The sequence below is a fragment of the Bubalus bubalis genome, chromosome 2 (genome assembly GCF_019923935.1).
Source record: "Bubalus bubalis isolate 160015118507 breed Murrah chromosome 2, NDDB_SH_1, whole genome shotgun sequence".
Classification (NCBI taxonomy): domain Eukaryota; kingdom Metazoa; phylum Chordata; class Mammalia; order Artiodactyla; family Bovidae; genus Bubalus; species Bubalus bubalis.
The window spans coordinates 147,799,193-147,811,593 of NC_059158.1; the positions used below are offsets into that span (position 1 = coordinate 147,799,193).

Consider the following 12,401-nt stretch of genomic DNA (forward strand, 5'->3'; position numbering starts at 1 on the left):
GAGCAAAGGAGCCTGAATGAAACCAGCTTCCTGGGTTAGCACTAGCAGCCGGGAGAGAGTTAACAAGCTACGGTCTTTCACTGGCATCTTTAAGGACCTGAGCTCTATTTGTAAGGGATGCTTAGAGGCCCCAAATCTTGACCTATCACGCTCCTGCTGTGGGAGTTTGGGGGGCAGCTAGAATTAATCACAGTGGGGACACAATTTACCGATCAATATCAGCCAATTAGAAGGCTCCCTGCTGTGGAGAGTTCCCTTGGAATGCCAGATGACCTCTGCCCTTGACTTTTCATGGGGGCAGATGTTTCTTTATCACAGCTGCTGATAAGTGTGGTATTAGAGGGTGTGTAGCTCATTTCACAACATGCCAACCCCACCAGGGCACCTTGAGGCTGAAGATTCTTAGGACTTATATATGAGCCACCTATCCATGGAAGACACAGACGGAAATTGTATCAGTAATTAATTCACAGCCAATGTGCCACTTTTTCTGCAAACTAACCCCCAACCTTCAAGAAGCCATTGATAACAACAGAAAGTAGGAAACTCAGTCTTTCTGGTGAATTCACTCTGATGTCACTCTCTTGCTCTACTGCTTCTGCTATATCCATCAGGAGAGAGGAGATTCCAAGACCTGGAGCACAGCCAGAGGTAGCCAGATTTTTAACACATCAGTTTTGCCAATGGCCCATCACAGAACCACCTAGTGGGGAAAAAATCCTAGTAGCTGCCACTGTGTTCTATGGTATGGTCCAGGGACTCAAGACAGAGCTTCAGAATGGGCTCTAGGACCTCCCATCCTCCCTGAACTTACGTGATAGCTGTTTGTCATTATTGTTTATAGAGTCAGACCAATTATTTTTTATCAATTTTCTGAGATCTTTGCCACAGAGGTAATAAGCCCCAGGGCAAGAAAGTTTAGAAAAAGAAAAGTAAATAATTTTGGAAAATGTTCTGAAATTTATCATTTATTTTTCTGCTTTTTACTTTCCAATCTTTATTTTAAAGAGAAAAATCTATTACTTACAGCCTTTCCTGCAGACTCCAGGACTTCAGGCATTTGACCCCAAACTCCTTATTTGTTTCATCCTCTCTTGAAGGACTGCAAGACTGCAAGCATGGTTTCTTCAGATGCCCACTTAAGGAAAACTTCTCAACTCTTCTCCTTCTAAGAATCCCCTGCCTCCATCCCTAGAGAATCATGGCTTCAAAATGAAACATAAAACAAAGTTTTGAGCTGACTTTGGTAAGTACAAGACCTGGGGCTTGTGATTCCCTCCCCTGCCCTTACCCCAATCCATAAATCTTTTCATTTAAGTCAAACTTGATAAAAACAATTTAAAATTTCCTTGAAGGGAAAAACATGTTTTTGGAAGGTCAACCTAGAAGTTGTGAATGGATATGCTAGGGGCAGCATCATAGATTTTGCCTTGGAAATATAGGAAGAGAAGAAAAGTTTCATAAGCTGATGATATTTCTATAAATTAGACCCAAGAATTTTGAAGTATTTAAATGTACCACTTGGGGCCAACCTCTTTCTGTCTTGACCCTTCTCATTCGCCAAATCCCTAAGTGATTCACTCTCTAAGCCCATCCCCAAATATAAAGCAGTCCTTCCATATCACCTGATCTGAGGGATGACTCTGCCCACATTCATTACTGCTATAAAAGGGGACATTGTCACCTTCCTATCTCATCACCTAGCTCTAAAAGCTTTGCAATCCTCTGCTGCGTTGCACTCTTGCCAGAAACGTTTAGCTTGATTCTTATCAGGAGAGAAAAACCCAGACGAGTCCAAATCAAGAGACATAGATACTTGTGTGAGTGCAGGCACAAAACTGGCAAAATGTTAAAGCAATCACTGGGTCTAGTAAATAGTATCAGGACTATATTACTTTTTCAATTTTTCTGTAGGCTCAAATTTTTTCAAAAACCCAAGGTGTACCTCACACTGACACAGTGTTCGATCTGCTGCATATAGCAGTCCATGAATTAACTATGATAGTAAAAAAAAAAAAGTCTTACACTAGTATTTGGCACAGGAAATGAAACAGATTCTTAAACCAATTTTCAACAAAACTAGAGGATCTTTATGAAATACTGAATTCCCTTTATCAGGAAACGATCTCTTAAAAGAAAATAATACCATGTCCAAGGGACCAACTTCCTCATGAACAGAATTAGAGAAAGTTCTTCGCTCCACGGTGACAAATCTTGTTTAAACTGCCTCATCAAAAGATGAAGAATTCTCAATTAACTAACTCAAAGCACTCAGATATCAAAATGGCAAATTTTCAGGAGAAAGCCACTGCTTTAGATATGGAAGGACCTCAGAAGTAATTTTATTAACTACATTAAATGGTAAGTAGGTTTCCTGCAATGTGAATGAGACCAAAAATGGATAATCAATTTATTTTATCCAAGAAATGTTAGACTAAATTATACTTTAAATTTCTTGATTTAAGGTCACCAGTTATATTTACTTGTATAGCCACATACATATTACATGATACAAACACATATATGTGGCATGATACATAACATGCTTCTAAGTGCAATTTATTAGATTTATTTACCACATTCTTTACAAGTTTTGTGCCCAGGAAAGACATTAGTCAACTTATACTATTTTTAACTGCCTAGATGAATTTGTATTAGAATATGAAATTTATCAAGTTGTCTATTATTTTTGTTGATTAAACACATGTCTTTAAAAAATATTGTAAGTTGACTAATGTCTTTCCTGGGCACAAAACTTGTAAACAATGTGGTAAATAAATCTAATAAATCGCACTTAGAACCATGTTATGCATCATGCCACATATATGTGTTTTTATTATGTAATATGTATGTGTCTATACCAGTTCATTCTAAAGGAGATCAGCCCTGGGTGTTCTTTGGAAGGAATGATGCTAAAGCTGAAACTCCAGTACCTTGGCCACCTCAAGCAAAGGGTTGATTCATTGGAAAAGACTCTGATGCTGGGAGGGATTGGGGGCAGGAGGAGAAGGGGATGACAGAGGATGAGATGGCTGGATGCCGTCACCGACTCGATGGATGTGAGTTTGAGTGAACTCCGGGAGTTGGTGATGGACAGGGAGGCCTGGCGTGCTGCGATTCATGGGGTCACAAAGAGTCAGACACAACTGAGCTACTGAACTGAACTGAACTGATGTGTCTATACAAGTAAATATATATAACTGCCGACCTTAAATCAAGAAATTTAAAGCATACTTTAGTCTAATATTGGCTCAGATGGTAAAGAATACGCCTGCAAAGCAGGAGGTGCAGGTTCGATTCCTCGGTTGGGAAGATCCCGTGGAGAAGGGAATGGCTACCCTCTCCAGTATTTTTGCTTAGAGAATTCCGTGGGCAGAGGAGCATGGCGGGCTATAGTCTATGGGGTTGCACAGAGTCGGACAGGATTGAGCAACTAACACTTTAAGAGATCATTAACATGTATAAGAAAGAAAAGACAAACAATGAGTAAAACCATCACAAACTGCTATCTATAAAAAGAAAATATGCAGCACATTGTGTATTTGCAACATGATTAACAAGGCTAATAATCTGTATTCAGAAGCATTAGTCCATGTAGCACATGCTACTTAAGGGTCTCGGACTGATGATCAGAATAATAATCATGAACAACTTTTCCTGAATGCTTACCAAGTGCCAGGCACTACATTAAGCACTTTGCATATATTATGTGTCTTGTTTAACCCTCATTTTGTAGAGGAAGCTCCTCAGACCCAGAGAAGTTGAGTGATCCGCCCAAGGTCATGTGTTTCATAAGTGGTCAAGCAGAGGTCCAAATCCAAGTGTCTCACTTTAGACCCCACACTTACCACCATTCCAGGCACTGCAACTGTCAATGAGCGGCTCAGAATAAGAGCATGAATGGGACCACTCAGGCGCAAGCCACCTCACAGCATGACAAAATGGTATAACTGTTCTGTTCTCCATTTGTTTTCCAGGTCGAAATCTCAAATACTATAAGGCAAAAACTGTACAGTACTGTCTGCAGGTGGACCACATTGTAGGGGAAATAACGTGATTCAGGCCAGCCACCTGCCCCTGCCTTCCAGGATTCTACCACTCAGCTCTGATCAAACTAGCATCCCTCCTCCTGTCACCAGCAAAGCCCATGAAACATTTCCAAGAATTAAAAATAGAATCTGGGTAATAAAATAAAGTCTAACCTTTTTTTCCTTTGTGCTTGGACAAAGGAAATAGTTTCATTTGCTCATAGTGGGGCGTGTGCAGAGGCCTCACACTGGCCATTCAGACCAGTTCCTAGTGCAAAATGGCCATGGCCACACTTCGGCTCAGGGCATGTGCAGGAGCGCTGTGAATGGCACTGCAATTCAAGTTGGTGGCAGCAGGCGGTGTGCACAGAGTCGCTGCTCTGGCACTGTGACCCAAAGCCCTGAGCAACATGCTTGCGCCAGACTCATGAAAGCTCCACCCCCTTTCCTCCACAGTAAGACTTCAATAAAGCAGCCCTGCTAATGGCTTGTTGGGGGGAACGTGTGCTAAAGAGCAAGGTTCCCCAACTTCTGGGATCTAATGCCTGATAATCTAGTGAAGCTGAAATAATAATAATAGAAATAAAGTGTATAATAATTGTAACGTGCTTGAATCATCCTGAAACCATCCCGCCCACCCCCACCCTCAGGCCAAGGAAACATTGTCTTTCTAAAAACCAGTCCCTGGGGCCAAAAAAGGTTGGGGATCCCTGCTATACAGCACAATCTTGCATCTGTCCATTTTCTGGTCCAAAAATAAAACTTTCCTTGGCTTCTGATCCCAGCTTGGCCTGATTCTGTTGGCCCAAAGGACCCCAAGCAGGAGGACCCTTGCTGGGGACCAACTCTGGAAAGTAAATGACAGTCCCCAACCCTAGGTCCCCACTGCGCGCTTGATCATGAGAACCATGTTTGCCAAAGCATGGAAAGGCCCTGCTAACAGGGGAAAAAAATCAACCTGGAGCCTAAACAGGAAAGAACCTTTCTCTTCCACAGATCAGAAGTGGGGCTAAAGATGTTGGTTTTACCTGACTTGAAGACTGTGAAGAATGAAGTAAGAACCACGTACTGCACTTGGCACATAGGAAACATGCAGCAAATGGCTATTGTTGTTACACAGCTTTTACCCTTGTGCTCTCTGTAACAGAATTGAGTCATGCATCTTAGAAAATCTGTGTTGGATTCCAGTGCTGGGGAGAGGGAAAGGTTACCCCTAATACAGTCTGAGAGTGACAGACAGATGGAGCCCTGGGGATCCACAATTTGCTGGAAGAAACCCCACTTCTTTCAGCCTGTAAAGTAGTGGCACATAGCAGAAAGGTGAAATTATTCACTGGACAAATGCATTAGAACATGTGACTTGTATTCATAGGATCTTTGCCACCACAGTTGATACTCCTCAGGCTGAATGAAAGCCACTATTTCATAATTTTAATTTTAACCTGTAACTCAGATACTAAGTTTCCTCAAGCTACATATTCCCCCTACAACTATAACATCATCAGTTTGACATTGTAAGTTGGGAGCAGGGGAGCCATTTTTTAAGAAAAGTATTTTTAAGCTAATAAATCATTTCCAACACATCCTATATATAAACTACATATAAAACTACTATGTTTCAGGGGCTATTTAGATTATTTTAGTCCATTAAAAAGAGAAAAAAGAAAATATAATACTTTTTGGATACTTCAGACTTCTTTCTCTTTGCTTTGATGATCTTTTCTCCCCTTAGTTTTATCTCTGTTCAAAAGCAAACTTTTAGATCCTGTAATTAGAAACTGAAACAGTTTCTGGGTTTTGTACCTCACCTGGCTCATTCTTCAGAATATTCTTTGCTCTATTTTTTAATGTACATTTTTAAAGGTAATAATGTAATCAACTTTGACATTTAAAATCTTCAGAGAAAGAGAAAAGGACTAGGTCATGAGCAGAATGGGAAAAAAAATATCTAACAAGGACAGGAAGACAGAAAAATCCTAAATGGAGTGTGTGTGTGTGTTGTTTTTCTTTTGTGTATGTATGTTTGAAGCAAGAAAATTTTGAGTTTTAAAAAAAAGTAAGAAATGAGAAAGATGGTAAGCTGCTTTTTCATAGGCAAAGATTTGTAAAGCAAAGAAAAGGAGAAATGAATTGTAAAAAAATCAGTGTGGTTCTCTGTGGCACCTGTTTATACCATCAAGCTGACGCTTCCAGGCACCATGTGTCCATACTGTCATTCGGATTCTGTGTTCTCAGCCAGGAGGAGATAATGATGCTCTCTCTATTTCTCTTCCTTTTCCTTCCTTTTCCCTCCCTATCCCCTCTCTTCTCTCTCTTCTCTTCATTCTCCCTCTGCTTTTACATTCAGTTTCTGATAGTGTGCTTCCTGATTTGCCTGCAAACGTGGCTCCTTTTCCTGGTACGGATAACATTTTGTTTGATCAAAGAAAATCAGTGAATTAAAAGTCCTTCTGAAACCAAAAGTTCTTCCATGTTGTATCACAGTAAAATCTACAGCAGAGCCCCCGAAGCTGTTATCATGCTGCAACGAACATAGGAGCCAAGGCAAAGCCAATACAAGCTGAGTTCAACAGTCACATGTATCTGAGGCTAAGGGAAAATTACTCCTGAAAGAAGTAATATGTTGGCTGAAATTCATTATGAAATATAAATGACTAATGTCAAATCCTTTGCAGAAGCAGAAATTGATGAAGGGGAGGGCAGAGATAAGAAAGGATGAGGAACCCTTTAAGAAGGGAGCCTTCAGCAGAGGGGAGAAAAATAAGCAGAAAAAGACCTTTTCTGAAGGTCATCTGGGTCTGTGCTTCTATTTCACCTTGAACTTGCTCTACCCTTCACATATGCGTGAAAGAGTCCAGGTATAGTCATTCAAAATCAAACAGAAAATAGACACCTATCTCAGAAAAATGGGAAGAATCTACAAAAATTCAAGGCAGTCACAGCCTAATTGTGTCTCAGGTTTGGGCCAGCCAACAACTCCCAACCCCAGTTCAGCTCCTAAAATTCTACTGTTCCTGTCTCACCTGGTAGAGTTGGGTGGGTGTGTGTGTGTGCTAAGTCACTTCAGTTGTGTCAAACTCTGCAACCTGGGCAGAGCCAGAATTTCCAAGCTCGTCACTGGACCACTGTTTTGATTCCTCCATCTCTTGTTCCTTGAGCAAATCGGCATTCTCATGCTGGTTTTGCTATCTTAAAGACCTTCAACAGTCTCTGAAATTGGATAGTCCTAATAGACTATTCCTGTCTAACTCCAAAAGTCCATGGCAAGAGGCAGTTTCTCATTTGCTGAGCACTACTTCAGTTTTACTGTATAGGGTAGAGAGTTAGTTTGTGAGACTAGAATATCTCATTGAGGTCTACTTGCCTCTTCCTCCCCAAAGTATTAACTTATAGAAGTAAAAAAAAATTTACCTCCAAAGCAGTTGGGGCATTATTCCCAAATCTGAGGATTACCAAAGGTCTCCTGACATAATTTTCTCCCTAAATATCAATAATAACAAAATGTATTTTTATATATAATCATAATATATCTCCATTTACTGAATGTTTATTATGAATCAGACACTTTATATACGTGTGTGTGTGTGTGTATGTATCAGCTCATTTATAGATAAAATAGTCCTATAGGAAGACCTATATATATATAAATAAATATATCCTATACATATATAGAGTAAGATCTATCCCATTTTACAAATGATAAAATTGAAATTCAGTGATCTTGAACTACTAATTAGTGGCAATGGTAGCACATGAACCCAGGCAGCCTGACTTCAGAAGCCCGTGAGCTTACACGACAGTACAATGCCTCTGTATGTGCCTCTGCTGCTGCTGCTGCTGCGTCGCTTCAGTCGTGTCTGACTCTGTGTAACCCCATAGACAGCAGCCCACCAGGCTCCCCCGTCCCTGGGATTCTCCAGGCAAGAACGCTGGAGTGGGTTGCCATTTCCTTCTACAAGGCATGAAAGTGAAAAGTGAAAATGAAGTCGCTCAGTCGTGTACGACTCCTAGCGACCCCATGGACTGCAGCCTACCAGGCTCCTCTGTCCATGGGATTTTCCAGGCAAGAGTACTGGAGTGGGGTGCCATTGCCTTCTCCGGTATGTGCCTCTAGCCATGGTATAACACCTCTGCATGAATCCTTTACAGTAGACCAGAAGCTCCTCACATTCAACTATGTCCAGATTTGCTTATTTCATATTCTCAGTGTCAAGGCCAGGCCTATAAGAAAATGGCCAATGTACTTGGAAGTAATGCAGGGAGGAGCTTCCCTGGTTTGTACACGAAACACCCTTCTCACCTCCCCATTGTATATCTAGGGTCACAGCTATCTACAATGTCATTGGGAAGATGCGCTAAATAAGGCTTTGTAATGTGATTTTGGAATAGATAAAAGTTCCTTTCTTCATATTTGGGCCTTACACTGACTTGTGGAGCCTTTGGTAGCATTTACCTGGACCTAACATGATGGTTCCAGTAGCTTTTAGACCATTAAATGGATGGCATATCTCACCTTAACCAGAAAGTCAGTCTCTAGTTTTCACCCCCTCTTCCTTGCTCTCTCGCTCTCTCTCACACACACACACATGCACACATACACTTCATCTGCTTCCTTCCTGGTTAAGGTTATATTACACTGGGCTTGCCAGGTGACGCTACTGTTAAAGAACCCACCTGCCAATGCGGGAGACATAAGAAACGCCGGTTTGATCTCTGGGTCAGGAAGATCCCCTGGAGGAGGGCATGGCAACCCACTCCACTATTCTTGCCTGGGGAATCCTATGGACAGAGGAGCCTGTAGGGCTACAGTCCATGGGGTCGCAAAAGAGTCAGACACGACTTAGCGACAGAAAACAACAAACGACAACAAAGTACTTCTTTAGGAAATTTCAAATATATTTGGAATATAACAACAGTACACATTTTCTAAAATTATGTATAACAAAGCCATTTTTCCACCAGCTATTCCGGTGGACCAGAGCCTGCTTATTCCAGAAGCTCCAGGATGCCTTAAGAATATTTGTCTCATTATCCCCATTATTTTCCCCTCCAGGGAACTGTCCCTAATAAACTTTGCTATGACTCCTCTCCTGGCTAGTTTTAATATGAGCCAAGGGAAAGATTTCAGAAAAGCATGAGTTCTTTTCTGCCTGGGCTTGCAAAATTGTCTCACGGCAGATGCATCTGTTAGTAATGGTTGAGACAATCTGTACAGCCTAAGACAACTTGTTGAGAGATGACTCTAAAAAGATCCTCTTCCAAGGAACGTTTAACCTCTTAGTACCTTTTCATGAAAGTAGGATCATTAATTTAGTGGCTGCAGGAGACTAGATGATGCCTTCTCACTAGCATGGCCCTCTTAAAGGAACACTTGCACTGTGAAACCAAGAGGACCTTGAGAACTTCAAGGCTCCCAAGACTATAAATATTACCTGGAAGGATATTTCAGGTTCATATCCCATTTCAAATTCTCACCCTCCCTCTTGGGGCCCCAGATGAATGAGCCTGATAAAGATCTTTGAGAGACTAGAAAACTTTGTCATTCTGTACATGGCCAAAAAGACCTCAAATCTAAAGCCAAATTCTTAGGCTGCTGATAAAATCAGAAAACCCCTATATTTGAACTTAAACTCACTCCTCCTATCACCTTTGGTCTCAGTCTGAAATAAAACCACCATAGTTTCTAGCTAGAAATTTAGAGTAGCCTAGACATGAATACCGGGCTTCCCTGGCAGCTCAGATGGTAAAGAATCCGTCTGCAATGCAGGAGACCTGGGTTCGATCCCTGAGTTGGGAAGATCCCCTGGAGGAGAGCATGGCAACCTGCTCCAGGATTCTTGCCTGGAGAATCCCCATAGATGGAGAAGCCTGGCGGGCTACAGTCTATGGGGTCGCAAAAGTCGGACACGACTGAGCGACTAAGCACATCACAGCATACAGCACAGACATGAGAATACCAGGCTCAGTGGCCTCAAGACAAAACTGGAATCATCTTTGCGTGTCCTATTTCCTCTGTAGCTTTATTTGCCAGCATGTTAACTGATACATAAGGCCACTCTGCTCAAGCCAGGGATTATAGACCCTAAGGAGCATATGGCCACATGCCAGGAGAACAAGAAGCTGCAGGATAAACATGAGACATTTTCCTCAAGTGCCAATAATAGGGGAAATTCCTTTTTTTAAAGAGCATTACAAACTAGAGTACTATACAAACATGGAGTAAAATGCAAATTCATGGACTTTTAAAATAAAATGAATCAAAACTATAAATAAATTTTGAGCCTGAAGCAAGAGCTTCCAAATCCTTCCCCAGATTTCCGGGGTCTAAATGTTTATCTTTCTCCTCCATTAGAGGCACTTTTATGGGTATTTGAGAAAAACTGTCTTAAGACACCTCTCCTAGAGTCACTGATATTCTAAAAAGATACTCTTAATGAAAAATAAAATCTGTTACCAAAAAAAAGAGAGAGAGAATGAATTAAGGAAAAAGAACAAAAGAAGTATTTACAGTACATATTGTATGAAGGTGGAATCTGAGATTCAGAAAGGCTGAATAATTCGTCTGATGCCATATTGAGTGGCAAAGCCAAGGCAGGCAATGAATGTAGATTGTGAGTAAGGAGATCCTTTTCTGAAAGCCCTATATCATTGCCCATGGGCAGTCATTCGCTCCACCTCTGTGAAAGAGCCCTGGGATCCCCTTCAGTTGGTGTGTAGCTGCAGCACGGCCATTTTGCTCTAGAAAGGATTCTACCCACGTGCCTACCAGCACCGCAACACCCTGCCAGGCTCAGAGAGAGTAAGCTTATGTTTATTTCCTCAGGAGATATTTCTCATTTTTTCCCAATTTTATCGAGGTAAAATTGACATAAAACATATCCTAAAGAAAATAAACCCTGAATATTCATTGGAAGGACTGATGCTGAAGCTGAAACTCCAATACTTTGGTCACCTGATGTGAAGAGCCAACTCATTGGAAAAGACCCTGATGCTGGGAAAGATTGAAAGCAGGAGAAGAGGGCAACAGAGGATGAGATGGTTAGATAGCATCACTAACTCAATGGACATGAACTTGAGCAAACGGGGAGATAGTGTTGGACAGGGAAGCCTATCATGCTGCAATTCATGGGGTCACAAAGAGTCGGACACGACTTAGCAACTGAGCAATGAACAAGATTGTATTAGTTAATCATATTAGTGTACCATGGGACTTCCCAGGTGGCTCAGTGGTAAAGAATCCTCCTGCTGATGCAAGAGATGCAGAAGACATGGGTTCAAACTCTGAGTCAGGAAGATCCCCGAGAGGAGGAAATGGCTATTCACTCCAGTATTCTTGCCTGGAAAACCCCATGGACAGAGGAGCTTGGCAGGCTACAGTCCATGGGATTCCAAAGAGTCAGACACAACTTGGCAACTGAGCACATACACACACACACACACATTAGTGTACAATATGATATTTGATATATGTGTATGTTTCAAAATGCTCATTACAGTAAGTTTAATTAACATCCATCACCTCACACAGTAACAATTTTTTTTCCCATGATGAGAGTTTTTAAGATCTACTCTCTTAAACAACTTTCAAATATATGATACAGTATTGTTAACTCTAATCACTATGCTGTATGTTTTATCCCCAGAATTTGTTTATCTTATAACTAGAAGTCTGTTCCTTTTGACCATCTTCTCCCATTTCCTCCATGTCCTATTCTCCACCTCTGGCGACCATCAGTGTATTCTGTTTCTATGAATTCAGATTTTGCAGATTCTACATAAAAGTAAGATCATACAACCTTTGTCTTCCTCTGTGTCACATTTCATTTAGCATAATGCCCTCAAGGTCCATCCACATTGTTCCAAATGGCAGAATTTCCTTCTTTTTATGGCTGAAATTTATATATATCACATATTTTTACTCATTCATCCACTGATGGACACAGATTCAACCCATGTCCTGGCTATTGTAAATACTGCTGCAATGAACATGGGGGTTATCAGAAGCTATTTCTGTTGTCCTCTGTGTATCCCTCCAGCCAATCCAGGGATAGTTTTGATGAGACAGACTTGCTATGCTTGGCAGTGAAAAAGAGGTCTTTGAAGGAATCACATGAAAATTTAAAAATGACTAAGCTGAGGATGCCTGACTATTTTGGTTCTTCTTCTCTCTGTTCCTCTCTCTGAGTCTCTAAAACTGTTCCTTTCTCAGTTTCCACTTTTCTCTGCCTTTTTTTTCCTTTCTATCCATTCTCTATGTCTTCCTCTTCTATCCATTTTTCTCTTTATTTGATTTGAAAAAATTGCATCATTTGCTTGAAGACCTAAATGTTAAGACTGGATACTATAAAACTCCCAGAGGAAATCATAGGCAGA

General features: G+C 41.1%; 1 long non-coding RNA gene across 1 annotated transcript; it reads left to right on the plus strand.

Moving 5' to 3' along the window:
- Window positions 1-263: 263 nt before the first annotated feature.
- Window positions 264-4,162, plus strand: LOC102403530. The gene is made up of 3 exons (XR_006548907.1): window positions 264-651; window positions 1,101-1,246; window positions 3,978-4,162. It is a non-coding gene; the product is annotated as an uncharacterized LOC102403530 (long non-coding RNA).
- Window positions 4,163-12,401: the final 8,239 nt, after the last annotated feature.